The sequence below is a fragment of the Carcharodon carcharias genome, chromosome 10, assembly GCF_017639515.1.
Source record: "Carcharodon carcharias isolate sCarCar2 chromosome 10, sCarCar2.pri, whole genome shotgun sequence".
Classification (NCBI taxonomy): Eukaryota; Metazoa; Chordata; class Chondrichthyes; order Lamniformes; family Lamnidae; genus Carcharodon; species Carcharodon carcharias.
In genome coordinates, this window is record NC_054476.1 from 77605750 (window position 1) to 77620065 (window position 14316).

Consider the following 14316-nt stretch of genomic DNA (forward strand, 5'->3'; position numbering starts at 1 on the left):
ACAGTCTGCCTGAGACGGTGGTTGGCACAGAGCGGGGGGACATTCCGTCTGAGACTGTTGTTGGCACAGAGCCCGAGGGACAGTCTGTCTGAGAATCTGGTTGGCACACAGCAGGAGGGACAGACTGACTGAGATGGTGGTTGGCACAGAATGGGATAGACAGTCTGTTTGAGACTGTGGTTGGCACAGATTGGGAGGGACAGTCCATCTGAGACTGTGGTTGGCACAGAGCGTGAGGGACAGTCTGTCTGAGACTGTGGTTCACAGAGAGTGGCATGGACAGTCTGTCTGTGATTGCGGTTGGCACACAGTAGGAGGGACCGTCTGCCTGAGACTGTGGTTGGGACAGAATGGGATAGGCATTCTGTCTGAGACTGTGGTTGGCACAGAGTGGGAGGGACAGTCTATCTGAGACTGTCATTGGCACAGAGCGGGAGGAACAGTTTTTCTGAGACTGTGGTTGGCACAGAGCGAGAGGGACAGTCTGTCTGAGATGTCATTGGCACAGAGCGGGAGGGACAGTCTAACTGAGATTGCGCTTGGCACACAATGGGATAGACAGTCTGTTGGAGACTGTGAATGGCACAGAGTGGGAGGGACAGTCCGTATGAGACTGCGGTTAGCACAGAGTGGGAGGGACAATCTGTCTGAGACTGTGGTTGGCACTGAGGGGGAAGGACAGTAAATCTGAGACTGTGGTTGGCACTGAGCGGGAAGGACATTCTGTCTGAGACTGTAGTTGGCAAAGAGCGGTAAGGACAGTCTGTCTGAGACTGTTGTTGGCACACAGCAGGAAGGACATTCTGTCCTAGACTTAGGCTGGCACAAAGCAGGAGGGACAGTCTGTCTGAGACTGTGGTTGGCACAGAATGGGATAGTCAGTCTGTCAGAGACTGTGCTTGGCACAGAGTGCGAGGGAAAGTCTGGCTGAGTCTGTGCCAGGCACAGAGTGGGAGGGACAGTCCATCTGAGACTGTGGTTTGCACAGTGCATGAGGGACAGTCCGTCTGAGACTGTGGTTGGCACAGAGCAGGAGGGACAATCTGTCTGATACTGTGGTTGTCACAGAGCCGGAGGGACAGTCCGTCTGAGACTGTGGTTGTCACAGAGCGGGAGGAAGGTCTGTCAGAGACTGTTGTTGGCACACAGCAGGCAGGACATTCTGTCAAAGACTTTGGCGGGCACATAGCAGTAGGGGCAGTCTGTCTGAGGCTGTGGTTGGCACAGAATGGGATAGACAGTCTGTCTGAGACTGTGGTTGGCACAGAGCGGGAGGGACAGTTTGTCTGAGACTTTGTTGGCACAGAGCAGTAATGACAGTCTGTCTGATTCTCTGGTTGGCACAGTGCAGGAGGGACAGACTGACTGAGATGGTGGTTGGCACAGAATGGGATAGACAGTCTGCTGAGACTGTGGTTGGCACAGAGCGGGAGGGACAGTCAATCTGAGACTGTGGTTGGCACAGTATAGGATGAACTGTCTGACTGAGACTGTGGTTGGCACTGAGTGGGAGGGACAGTCTGTCTGAGATCATGGTTATCACAGTGCAGGAGGGATAGTCTGACGGAGACTGTGGTTGGCACAGAATGGGATAGCTAGTCTGTTTGAGATGGTGGTTGGCAGAGAGCGGTAGGGACAGTCCATCTGAGACTGTGATTGGCACAGAGCGGGAGGGGCAGTCTGTCTGAGACTGTGGTTGGCACAGAGTGGGAGGGACAGTTTGTCAGAGACTGTGGTTGGCACAGAGCGGGAGTGACATTACGTCTGAGTCTGTGGTTCACAGAGAGCGGGAGGGACAGTCTGTCTGTGATTGTGGTTGGCACACTGCAGGAGGGACCATCTGTCTGAGACTGTGGTTGGCACAGAATGGGATAGGCATTCTGTCTGAGACTGTGGTTGGCACTGACCAGGAGGAACAGTTTGTCTGAGACTGTAGTTGGCACAGAGTGGGAGGGGCAGTCTTTCTGAGACTGTGGTTGGCACAGAGCGGGCAGAACAGTCAGTCTGAGGCTGTGGTTGGCACAGAGCGGGAGGGACAGTCTGTCTGAGACTGTTGTTGGCACACAGCAGGAAGGACATTCTGTCCAAGGCATTGGCTGGCACCAAGCAGGAGGGACAGTCTGTCTGAGGCTGTGCATGGCACAGGGTGGATGCGACAGTCTGTCTGAGACTGTGGTTGGCACAGAGCTGGAGGGTCAGTCTGTCTGAGACTGTGGTTGGCACAGAGCAGGAGGAACAAACTGTCGGAGACTGTGGTTGGCACTGACCAGGAGGAACAGTTTGTCTGAGACTGTGGTTCACAGAGAGCGGGAGGGACAGTCTGTCTGTGATTGCGGTTGGCACACAGCAGGAGAGACGATACGTCTGAGACTGTGGTTGGCACAGAATGAGATAGGCATTCTGTCTGAGACTGTGGTTGGCACAGAGCAGGAGGGACAGTCTGACTTAGACTATGGTTGGCATAGAATGGGTTAGACACTCTGTTTGAGACAGTGCTTAGCACGGAGCGGGAGGGGCCGTCTGTCTGAGACTGTGGTTGGCACAGAGTGGGAGGGACAGTCTGTCTGAGATTGTTGTTGGCACAGAGCAGGAGGGACAGTCTGACGGCGAATGTGGTTGGCACAGAGCGCGAGGGACAGTCTGTCTGAGACTGTCGTTCACAGAGAGTGAGAGGGACAGTCTGTCTGTGATTGTCGTTGGCACACAGCAGGAGGGACCGTCTGCCTGAGACTGTAGTGGGCACAGAGTGGGAGGGACAGTCTGTCTGAGACTGTGTTTGGCACAGAGCAGGAAGAACAGTCTGTCTGAGAATGTGTTTGGCACAGAGCGGGAGGGACAGTCCGTCTGAGACTGTGGTTGGCACCGAGTGGGATGGACCGTCTGTCTGTGATTACGGTTGGCACAGAGCAGGAAAGACCGTCTGTCTGAGACTGTGGTTGGCACAAAATGGGATAGACAGTCTGTTGAAGACTGTGAATGGCACAGAGTGGGATGGACAGTCCATCTGAGACTGTGGTTAGAACAGAGCGGGAGGGACAATCTGTCTGAGACTGTGGTTGGCATAGACCGGGAGGGACAGTCTGTCTGAGACTGTGGTTGGCACAAAGGAGGAGGGACAATCTGTCTGAGACTGTGGTTGGAACAGAGCGGGAGGGACAAAACCATCTGAGCCTGTGGTTGGCACAGAGCGGGAGGGACCGTATGTCTGAGACTGTGGTTGGCACACAGCAGGAAGGACATTCTGTCCAAGACTTTGGCTGGCACAAAGCAGGAGGTACAGTCTGTCTGAGACTGTATTTGGCACAGAATGGGTTAGACAGTCAGTCTGAGACTGTGCTTGGCACAGAGCGGGAGTGACAGTCTGTCTTAGACTGTGGTTGGCACAGAGTGGGAGGGGCAGTCTGTCTGAGACTGTGTTTGGCACAGAATGGGATAGACAGTCTGTCTGAGACTGTGCTTGGCACAGAGTGGGAGGGACAGTCTGTCTGAGACTTTGCTTGGCTCAGATTTGGAGGGAGAGTCCGTTTGAGACTGTGGTTTGCACAGAGCATGGGGGACAGTCCGTCTGAGACTGTGGTTGGCACAGAGCGGGAGGGACAATCTGTCTGAGACAGTGGTTGGCACAGAGTAGGAGGGACAGTCCGTCAGAGACTTTGGTTGTCACAGAGCGGGAGGGACAGTCTGTCTTAGACTGTGGTTGGCACAGTGCGGGATGGGCAGTCTGTCTGAGACTGTGGTTGGCACAGAGCGGGAGGGACCGTCTGACATAGACTGTGGTTGGCATAGAATTGGTTAGACAGTCTGTTTGAGACATTTCATGTCACAGAGCGGCAGGGGCAGTCTGTCTGATTCTCTGGTTGGCAGAGAATGGGATGAACAGTCTCTCTGAGACTCAGGTTGGCACAGTGCGGGAGGGACAGTCTGTATGAAAATGTGGTTGGCACTGAGCGGGAAGGACTGTCCATCAGAGACTGTGGTTGGCACAGAGCGGGAATGTCAGTCCGTCTGAGACTGTGGTTGGCACAGAGCGGGAGGGACAGTCTGTCTGAGACTGTGGTTCGCACAGAGCGGAAGGGACAGTCTGCCTGAGACAGTGGTTGGCACAGAGCGGGAGGGACAGTCTGTCTGAGATTGTGGAACGCAGAAAGCAGGAGGGACAGTCTGACTCAGACAGCGGTTGGCACAGAATGTGCTAGACAGACTCTTGGAGACTGTGATTGGCACAGAGTGGGAGGGACAGTCTGTCTGAGAATGTTGTTGGCACACAGTAGGAAGGACATTCTGTCCAAGACTTTGGCTGGCACATAGCTGGAGGGAAAGTCTGTATGAGACAGTTGTTGGCACAGAATGGGATAAATAGTCTGTCTGAGACTGTGGGTGGCACAGAGCGGGAGGAACAGACAGTCTGAGATTGCGGTTGGCACAGAGCAGGAGGGACAGTCCGACTGAGACTTTGGTTGGCACAGAATGGTATAGACAGTCTGTTGGAGACTGTGAATGGCACAGAGTGGGAGGGACAGTCCGTCTGAGACTGTGGTTGGCACAGAGCAGGAGGGACAGTCTGTCTGAGACTGTGGTTGGCACTGAGCGGGAGTGACAGTCCATCTGAGACTGTGGTTGTCACTGAGCGCACGGGACAGTCTGTCTGAGACTGTGGTTGGCACAGAGCAGGAGGGACAATCTCTCTGAGACTGTGGTTGGCACAGAGAGGGAGGGACAGTCCGTCTGAGACTGTGGTTGGCACAGAGCAGGAGGGACAGTCTCTCTGAGACTGTTGTTGGCACACAGCAGGAAGGACATTCTGTCCAAGACTTTGGCTCGCACAAAGCAGGAGGGACAGTTTTTCTGAGACTGTGGTTGGCACAGAATGGGATAGACAGTCTGTCTGAGACTGTGCTTGGCACAGAGTTGGACGGACAGTCTGTCTGAGACTGTGGTTGGCAGAGAGTGGGGGGGACAGTCCGTTTGAGACTGTGGTTTGCACAGATCGGGGGGGACAGTCCGTCTGAGATTATGGTTGGCACAGAGAGGGATGGACATTCTGTCTGGGACTGTGGTTGGCACATAGCAGGAGGGACATTCTGACTTATACAATGGTTGGCATAGAATGGGTTAGACAGTCTGAGACAGTGCTTGGCACAGAGCGGGAGGGACAGTCTGTCTGAACTGTGGTTGGCACAGAATAGGATGAACTGTATGTCTGAGACTGTGGTTGGCACACAGCTGGAGGGACAGTCTGTCTGAGATTGTGGTTAGCACAGTGCAGGAGGGACAGTCTGACTGAGACTGTGGTTGGCACAGAATGGGATAGATAGTCTGTTTGAAACTGTGGTTGGCAGAGAGCGGTAGGGACAGTCCGTCTGAGACTGTCGTTGGCACAGAGCGGGAGGGACAGTTTGTCAGAGACTGTGGTTGGCCCAGAGCAGGAGGGACATTCCGTCTGAGACTGTGGTTGGCACTGAGCAGGACGGACAGTCTGTCTGAGACTGTGGTTGGCACTGAGCGTGAGGGACAGTCTGTCTGAGACTGTGGTTCACTGAGAGCGGGTGGGACAGTCTGTTTGTGATTGCGGTTGGCACACAGCAGGAGGGACGATCTGTCTGAGACTGTGGTTGGCACAGAAAGGGATAGGCAATCTGTCAGAGACTGTGGTTGGCACTGACCAGGAGGAACAGTTTGTCTGAGACTATTGTTCACAGAGAGTGGGAGGGACTGTCTGTCTGTGATTGCGGTTGGCACATAGCAGGAGGGACGGTAAGTCTGAGACTGTGGTTGGCACAGAATGGGAAAAGCATTCTGTCTGAGACTGTAGTTGGCACAGAGCAGGAGGGACAGTCTGACTTAGAATATGGTTCGCATAGAATGGGTTAGACAGTCTGTTTGAGACAGTGCTTAGCACAGAGAGGCAGGGGCCGTCTGTCAGAGACTGTCGTTGCCACAGATTGGGAGGGACAGTCTGTCTGAGACTGTAGTTGGCAAAGAGTGGGAGGGACAGTCTGTCTGAGTGTGGTTGGCACAGAGCGGGAGGGACAGTCTGTCTGAGATTGCTGTTGGCACAGAGCAGGAGGGACAGTCTGACTGCGACTGTGGTTGGAACATAGCATGAGGGACAGTCTGTCTGAGACTGTGGTTGGCACAGAGCAGGAGGAACAGTCTGTCTGAGACTGTGTTTGGCACAGAGCGGGAGGAACAGTCTGTCTGAGATTGCGGTAGGCATAGAATGGAATAGACAGTCTGTCTGAGACTGTAGTTGGCACAGAGTGGGAGGGACAGTCTGTCTGAGACTGTGGTTGGCACAGAGTGGGAGGGACCATCTGTCTCAGACTGTGGTTTGCAGAGAGTGGGAGGGACCGTCTGTCTGTGATTGTGTTTGGCACAGAGCAAGAGGGACCATCTGTCTGATACTGTGGTTGGCACAAAATGGGATAGACAGTCTGTTGGAGACTGTGAATGGCACAGAGTGGGACGGACAGTCCGTCTGAGACTGTGGGTAGAACAGAGCGGGAGGGACAATCTGTCTGAGACTGTGGTTGGCATAGACCGGGAGGGACAGTCTGACTGAGACTGTGGTTGGCACTGAGTGGGAGGGACAGTCCATCTGAGACTGTGGTTGGCACTGAGTGGGAGGGACAGTCTGTCTGAGACTGTGGTTGGCACAAAGCAGGAGGGACAATCTGTCTGAGACTGTGGTTGGCACAGAGCGGGAGGGACAAAACCATCTGAGCCTGTGGTTGGCACAGAGCAGGAGGGACTGCATGTCTGAGACTGTGGTTCGCACACAGCAGGAAGGACATTCTGTCCAAGACTTTGGCTGGCACAAAGCAGGAGGTACAGTCTGTCTGAGACTGTGTTTGGCACAGAATGTGATAGACAGACTGTCTGAGACTGTGCTTGGCACAGGGTGGGAGGGACAGTCTGTCTGAGACTGTGCTTGGCACAGAGTTGGAGGGAGAGTCCGTTTGAGACTGTAGTTTGCACAGAGCATGAGGGACAGTCCGTCTGAGACGGTGGTTGGCACAGACCGGGAGGGACAATTTGTCTGAGACAGTGGTTGGCACAGAGCAGGAGGGACAGTCCGTGTGAGACTGTGGTTGTCACAGAGCGGGAGTGACAGTCTGTCTTAGACTGTGGTTGGCACAGCGCGGGAGGGGCAGTCTGTTTGAGACTGTTTGGCACAGAATGGGATAGACAGTCTGTCTGAGACTGTGCTTGGCACAGAGTGGGAGGGACAATCTGTCTGAGACTGTGCTTGGCTCAGAGTTGGAGGGAGAGTCCGTTTGAGACTGTGGTTTGCACAGAGCATGGGGGACAGTCCGTCTGAGACTGTGGTTGGCACAGAGCGGGAGGGACAATCTGTCTGAGACAGTGGTTGGCACAGAGTAGGAGGGACAGTCCGTCAGAGACTTTGGTTGTCACGGAGGGGGAGGGACAGTCTGTCTTAGACTGTGGTTGGCACAGTGCGGGATGGGCAGTCTGTCTGAGACTGTGGTTGGCACAGAGCGGGAGGGACCGTCTGACATAGACTGTGGTTGGCATAGAATTGGTTAGACAGTCTGTTTGAGACATTTCATGTCACAGAGCGGCAGGGGCAGTCTGTCTGATTCTCTGGTTGGCAGAGAATGGGATGAACAGTCTCTCTGAGACTCAGGTTGGCACAGTGCGGGAGGGACAGTCTGTATGAAAATGTGGTTGGCACTGAGCGGGAAGGACTGTCCATCAGAGACTGTGGTTGGCACAGAGCGGGAATGTCAGTCCGTCTGAGACTGTGGTTGGCACAGAGCGGGAGGGACAGTCTGTCTGAGACTGTGGTTCACACAGAGCAGAAGGGACAGTCTGCCTGAGACGGTGGTTGGCACAGAGCGGGAGGGACAGTCTGTCTGAGATTGTGGAATGCAGAGAGCAGGAAGGACAGTCTGACTCAGACAGAGGTTGGCACAGAATGTGCTAGACAGACTCTTGGAGACTGTGATTGGCACAGAGTGGGAGGGACAGTCTGTCTGAGAATGTTGTTGGCACACAGTAGGAAGGACATTCTGTCCAAGACTTTGGCTGGCACATAGCTGGAGGGAAAGTCTGTATGAGACGTTTGTTGGCACAGAATGGGATAAATAGTCTGTCTGAGACTGTGGGTGGCACAGAGCAGGAGGGACAGTCTGACTGAGTCTTAGGTTGGCACAGAATGGTATAGACAGTCTGTTGGAGACTGTGAATGGCACAGAGTGGGAGGGACAGTCCGTCTGAGACTGTGGTTGGCACAGAGCAGGAGGGACAGTCTGTCTGAGACTGTGGTTGGCACTGAGCGGGAGTGACAGTCCATCTGAGACTGTGGTTGTCACTGAGCGTGCGGGACGGTCGGTCTGAGACTGTGGTTGGCACAGAGCAGAAGGGACAATCTGTCTGAGACTGTGGTTGGCATAGACCGGGAGGGACAGTCTGTCTGAGACTGTGGTTGGCACAAAGGAGGAGGGACAATCTGTCTGAGACTGTGGTTGGAACAGAGCGGGAGGGACAAAACCATCTGAGCCTGTGGTTGGCACAGAGCGGGAGGGACCATATGTCTGAGACTGTGGTTGGCACACAGCAGGAAGGACATTCTGTCCAAGACTTTGGTTGGCACAAAGCAGGAGGTACAGTCTGTCTGAGACTGTATTTGGCACAGAATGGGTTAGACAGTCAGTCTGAGACTGTGCTTGGCACAGAGTGGGAGGGACAGTCTGTCTGAGACTGTGCTTGGCACAGAGTTGGAGGGAGAGTCCGTTTGAGACTATAGTTTGCACAGAGCATGAGGGACAGTCCGTCTGAGACGGTGGTTGGCACAGACCGGGAGGGACAATTTGTCTGAGACAGTGGTTGGCACAGAGCAGGAGGGACAGTCCGTCTGAGACTGTGGTTGTCACAGAGCGGGAGTGACAGTCTGTCTTAGACTGTGGTTGGCACAGCGCGGGAGGGGCAGTCTGTTTGAGACTGTTTGGCACAGAATGGGATAGACAGTCTGTCTGAGACTGTGCTTGGCACAGAGTGGGAGGGACAATCTGTCTGAGACTGTGCTTGGCTCAGAGTTGGAGGGAGAGTCCGTTTGAGACTGTGGTTTGCACAGAGCATGGGGGACAGTCCGTCTGAGACTGTGGTTGGCACAGAGCGGGAGGGACAATCTGTCTGAGACAGTGGTTGGCACAGAGTAGGAGGGACAGTCCGTCAGAGACTTTGGTTGTCACAGAGCGGGAGGGACAGTCTGTCTTAGACTGTGGTTGGCACAGTGCGGGATGGGCAGTCTGTCTGAGACTGTGGTTGGCACAGAGCGGGAGGGACCGTCTGACATAGACTGTGGTTGGCATAGAATTGGTTAGACAGTCTGTTTGAGACATTTCATGTCACAGAGCGGCAGGGGCAGTCTGTCTGATTCTCTGGTTGGCAGAGAATGGGATGAACAGTCTCTCTGAGACTCAGGTTGGCACAGTGCGGGAGGGACAGTCTGTATGAAAATGTGGTTGGCACTGAGCGGGAAGGACTGTCCATCAGAGACTGTGGTTGGCACAGAGCGGGAATGTCAGTCCGTCTGAGACTGTGGTTGGCACAGAGCGGGAGGGACAGTCTGTCTGAGACTGTGGTTCACACAGAGCGGAAGGGACAGTCTGCCTGAGATGGTGGTTGGCACAGAGCGGGAGGGACAGTCTGTCTGAGATTGTGGAATGCAGAGAGCAGGAGGGACAGTCTGACTCAGACAGTGGTTGGCACAGAATGGGATAGACAGACTCTTGGAGACTGTGATTGGCACAGAGTGGGAGGGACAGTCTGTCTGAGAATGTTGTTGGCACACAGTAGGAAGGACATTCTGTCCAAGACTTTGGCTGGCACATAGCTGGAGGGAAAGTCTGTATGAGACGGTTGTTGGCACAGAATGGGATAAATAGTCTGTCTGAGACTGTGGGTGGCACAGAGCGGGAGGAACAGACAGTCTGAGATTGTGGTTGGCACAGAGCAGGAGGGACAGTCTGACTGAGTCTTAGGTTGGCACAGAATGGTATAGACAGTCTGTTGGAGACTGTGAATGGCACAGAGTGGGAGGGACAGTCCGTCTGAGACTGTGGTGGGCACAGAGCAGGAGGGACAGTCTGTCTGAGACTGTGGTTGGCACTGAGCGGGAGTGACAGTCCATCTGAGACTGTGGTTGTCACTGAGCATGCGGGACGGTCTGTCTGAGACTGTGGTTGGCACAGAGCAGGAGGGACAATCTGTCTGAGACTGTGGTTGGCACAGAGAGGGAGGGACAGTCCGTCTGAGACTGTGGTTGGCACAGAGCAGGAGGGACAGTCTCTCTGAGACTGTTGTTGGCACACAGCAGGAAGGACATTCTGTCCAAGACTTTGGCTCGCACAAAGCAGGAGGGACAGTTTTTCTGAGACTGTGGTTGGCACAGAATGGGATAGACAGTCTGTCTGAGAATGTTGTTGGCACAGAGCTGGAGGGACAGTCCGTCTGAGACTGTGGTTGGCACAGAGCAGGAGGGACAGTCTCTCTGAGACTGTTGTTGGCACACAGCAGGAAGGACATTCTGTCCAAGACTTTGGCATGCACAAAGCAGGAGCGACAGTTTTTCTGAGACTGTGGTTGACACAGAATGGGATAGACAGTCTGCCTGAGACTGTGCTTGGCACAGAGTTGGACGGACAGACTGGCTGAGACTGTGGTTGGCACAGAGTGGGAGGGACAGTCCGTTTGAGACTGTGGTTTGCGCAGAGTGGGGGGGACAGTCCGTCTGAGACTATGGTTGGCACAGAGAGGGAGGGACATTCTGTCTGAGACTGTGGTTGGCACAGAGCAGGAGTGACATTCTGACTTAGACTATGGTTGGCATAGAATGGGTTAGACAGTCTGTTTGAGACAGTGCTTGGCACAGAGCGGGAGGGACAGTCTGTCTGAACTGTGGTTGGCACAGAATAGGATGAACTGTATGTCTGAGACTGTGGTTGGCACACAGCTGGAGGGACAGTCTGTCTGAGATCGTGGTTAGCACAGTGCAGGAGGGACAGTCTGACTGAGACTGTGGTTGGCACAGAATGGGATAGATAGTCTGTTTGAAACTGTGGTTGGCAGAGGGCGTTAGGGACAGTCCGTCTGAGACTGTGGTTGGCACAGAGCGGGAGGGGCAGTCTGTCTGAGACTGTGGTTGGCACAGAATGGGATAGACAGTCTGTCTGAGAATGTTGTTGGCACAGAGCTGGAGGGACAGTCCGTCTGAGACTGTGGTTGGCATAGAGCAGGAGGGACAGTCTCTCTGAGACTGTTGTTGGCACACAGCAGGAAGGACATTCTGTCCAAGACTTTGGCATGCACAAAGCAGGAGGGACAGTTTTTCTGAGACTGTGGTTGACACAGAATGGGATAGACAGTCTGTCTGAGACTGTGCTTGGCACAGAGTTGGACGGACAGTCTGGCTGAGACTGTGGTTGGCACAGAGTGGGAGGGACAGTCCATTTGAGACTGTGGTTTGCGCAGAGTGGGGGGGACAGTCCGTCTGAGACTATGGTTGGCACAGAGAGGGAGGGACATTCTGTCTGAGACTGTGGTTGGCACAGAGCAGGAGTGACATTCTGACTTAGACTATGGTTGGCATAGAAAGGGTTAGACAGTCTGTTTGAGACAGTGCTTGGCACAGAGCGGGAGGGACAGTCTGTCTGAACTGTGGTTGGCACAGAATAGGATGAACTGTATGTCTGAGACTGTGGTTGGCACACAGCTGGAGGGACAGTCTGTCTGAGATCGTGGTTAGCACAGTGCAGGAGGGACAGTCTGACTGAGACTGTGGTTGGCACAGAATGGGATAGATAGTCTGTTTGAAACTGTGGTTGGCAGAGGGCGTTAGGGACAGTCCGTCTGAGACTGTGGTTGGCACAGAGCAGGAGGGACAGTTTGTCAGAGACTGTGGTTGGCCCAGAGTGGGAGGGACATTCCGTCTGAGACTGTGGTTGGCACTGAGCGGGACGGACAATCTGTCTGAGACTGTGGTTCACTGAGAGCGGGTGGGACAGTCTGTTTGTGATTGCGGTTGGCACACAGCAGGAGGGACGATCTGTCTGAGACTGTGGTTGGCACAGAAAGGGATAGGCAATCTGTCGGAGACTGTGGTTGGCACTGACCAGGAGGAACAGTTTGTCTGAGACTGTGGTTCACAGAGAGTGGGAGGGACAGTCTGTCTGTGATTGCTGTTGGCACATAGCAGGAGGGACGATAAGTCTGAGACTGTGGTTGGCACAGAATGGGATAGGAATTCTGTCTGAGACTGTAGTTGGCACAGAGCAGGAGGGACAGTCTGACTTAGAATATGGTTGGCATAGAATGGGTTAGACAGTCCGTTTGAGACAGTGCTTAGCACAGAGCGGCTGGGGCCGTCTGTCAGAGACTGTCGTTGCCACAGATTGGGAGGGACAGTCTGTCTGAGACTGTAGTTGGCAAAGAGTGGGAGGGACAGTCCGTCTGAGTGTGGTTGGCACAGAGCGGGAGGGACAGTCCGTCTGAGATTGCTGTTGGTACAGAGCAGGAGGGACAGTCTGACTGCGACTGTGGTTGGCACAGAGCGTGAGGGACAGTCTGTCTGAGACTGTGGTTGGCACAGAGCAGGAGGAACAGTCTGTCTGAGACTGTGTTTGGCACAGAGCGGGAGGGACAGTCTGTCTGAGACTGTGGTTGTCACAGAGCGGGAGTGACAGTCTGTCTTAGACTGTGGTTGGCACAGAGTGGGAGAGGCAGTCTGTCTGAGACTGTGTTTGGCACAGAATGGGATAGACAGTCTGTCTGAGACTGTGCTTGGCACAGAGTTGGAGGGACAGTCTGTCTGAGACTTTGCTTGGCTCAGATTTGGAGGGAGAGTCCGTTTGAGACTGTCGTTTGCACAGAGCATAGGGGGACAGTCCGTCTGAGACTGTGGTTGGCACAGAGCGGGAGGGACAATCTGTCTGAGACAGTGGTTGGAACAGAGTAGGAGGGACAGTCCATCAGAGACTGTGGTTGGCACAGAGCAGGAGGGACAGTCTGTCTTAGACTGTGGTTGGCACAGAGTGGGATGGGCAGTCTGTCTGAGACTGAGTTTGGCACAGAGCAGGAGGGACAGGCTTACTTAGACTGTGGTTGGCATAGAATTGGTTAGACAGTCTGTTAGAGACATTTCATGTCACAGAGCGGCAGGGGCAGTCTGTCTGAGTCTCTGGTTGGTAGAGAATGGGATGAACAGTCTCTCTGAGACTAAGGTTGGCACAGTGCGGGAGGGACAGTCTGTATGAGACTGTGTTTGGCACTGAGCGGGAAGGACTGTCCATCTGAGACTGTGGTTGGCACAGAGCGGGAATGTCAGTCCGTCTGAGACTGTGGTTGGCACAGAGCGGGAGGGACAGTCTGTCTGAGACTGTGATTCGCACAGAGCGGAAGGGACAGTCTGCCTGAGACAGTGGTTGGCACAGAGCGGGAGGGACAGTCTGTCTGAGATTGTGGAACGCAGAAAGCAGGAGGGACAGTCTGACTCAGACAGCGGTTGGCACAGAATGTGCTAGACAGACTCTTGGAGACTGTGATTGGCACAGAGTGGGAGGGACAGTCTGTCTGAGAATGTTGTTGGCACACAGTAGGAAGGACATTCTGTCCAAGACTTTGGCTGGCACATAGCTGGAGAGAAAGTCTGTATGAGACGGTTGTTGGCACAGAATGGGATAAATAGTCTGTCTGAGACTGTGGGTGGCACAGAGCGGGAGGAACAGACAGTCTGAGATTGCGGTTGGCACAGAGCAGGAGGGACAGTCTGACTGAGACTTTGGTTGGCACAGAATGGTATAGACAGTCTGTTGGAGACTGTGAATGGCACAGAGTGGGAGGGACAGTCCGTCTGAGACTGTGATTGGCACAGAGCAGGAGGGACAGTCTCTCTGAGACTGTTGTTGGCACACAGCAGGAAGGACATTCTGTCCAAGACTTTGGCTGGCACAAAGCAGGAGGGACAGTTTTTCTGAGACTGTGGTTGGCACAGAATGGGATAGACAGTCTGTCTGAGACTGTGCTTGGCACAGAGTTGGACGGACAGTCTGTCTGAGACTGTGGTTGGCACAGAGTGGGAGGGACAGTCCGTTTGAGACTGTGGTTTGCACAGATCGGGGGGGACAGTCCGTCTGAGATTATGGTTGGCACAGAGAGGGATGGACATTCTGTCTTGGACTGTGGTTGGCACAGAGCAGGAGGGACATTCTGACTTATACAATGGTTGGCATAGAATGGGTTAGACAGTCTGAGACAGTGCTTGGCACAGAGCGGGAGGGACAGTCTGTCTGAACT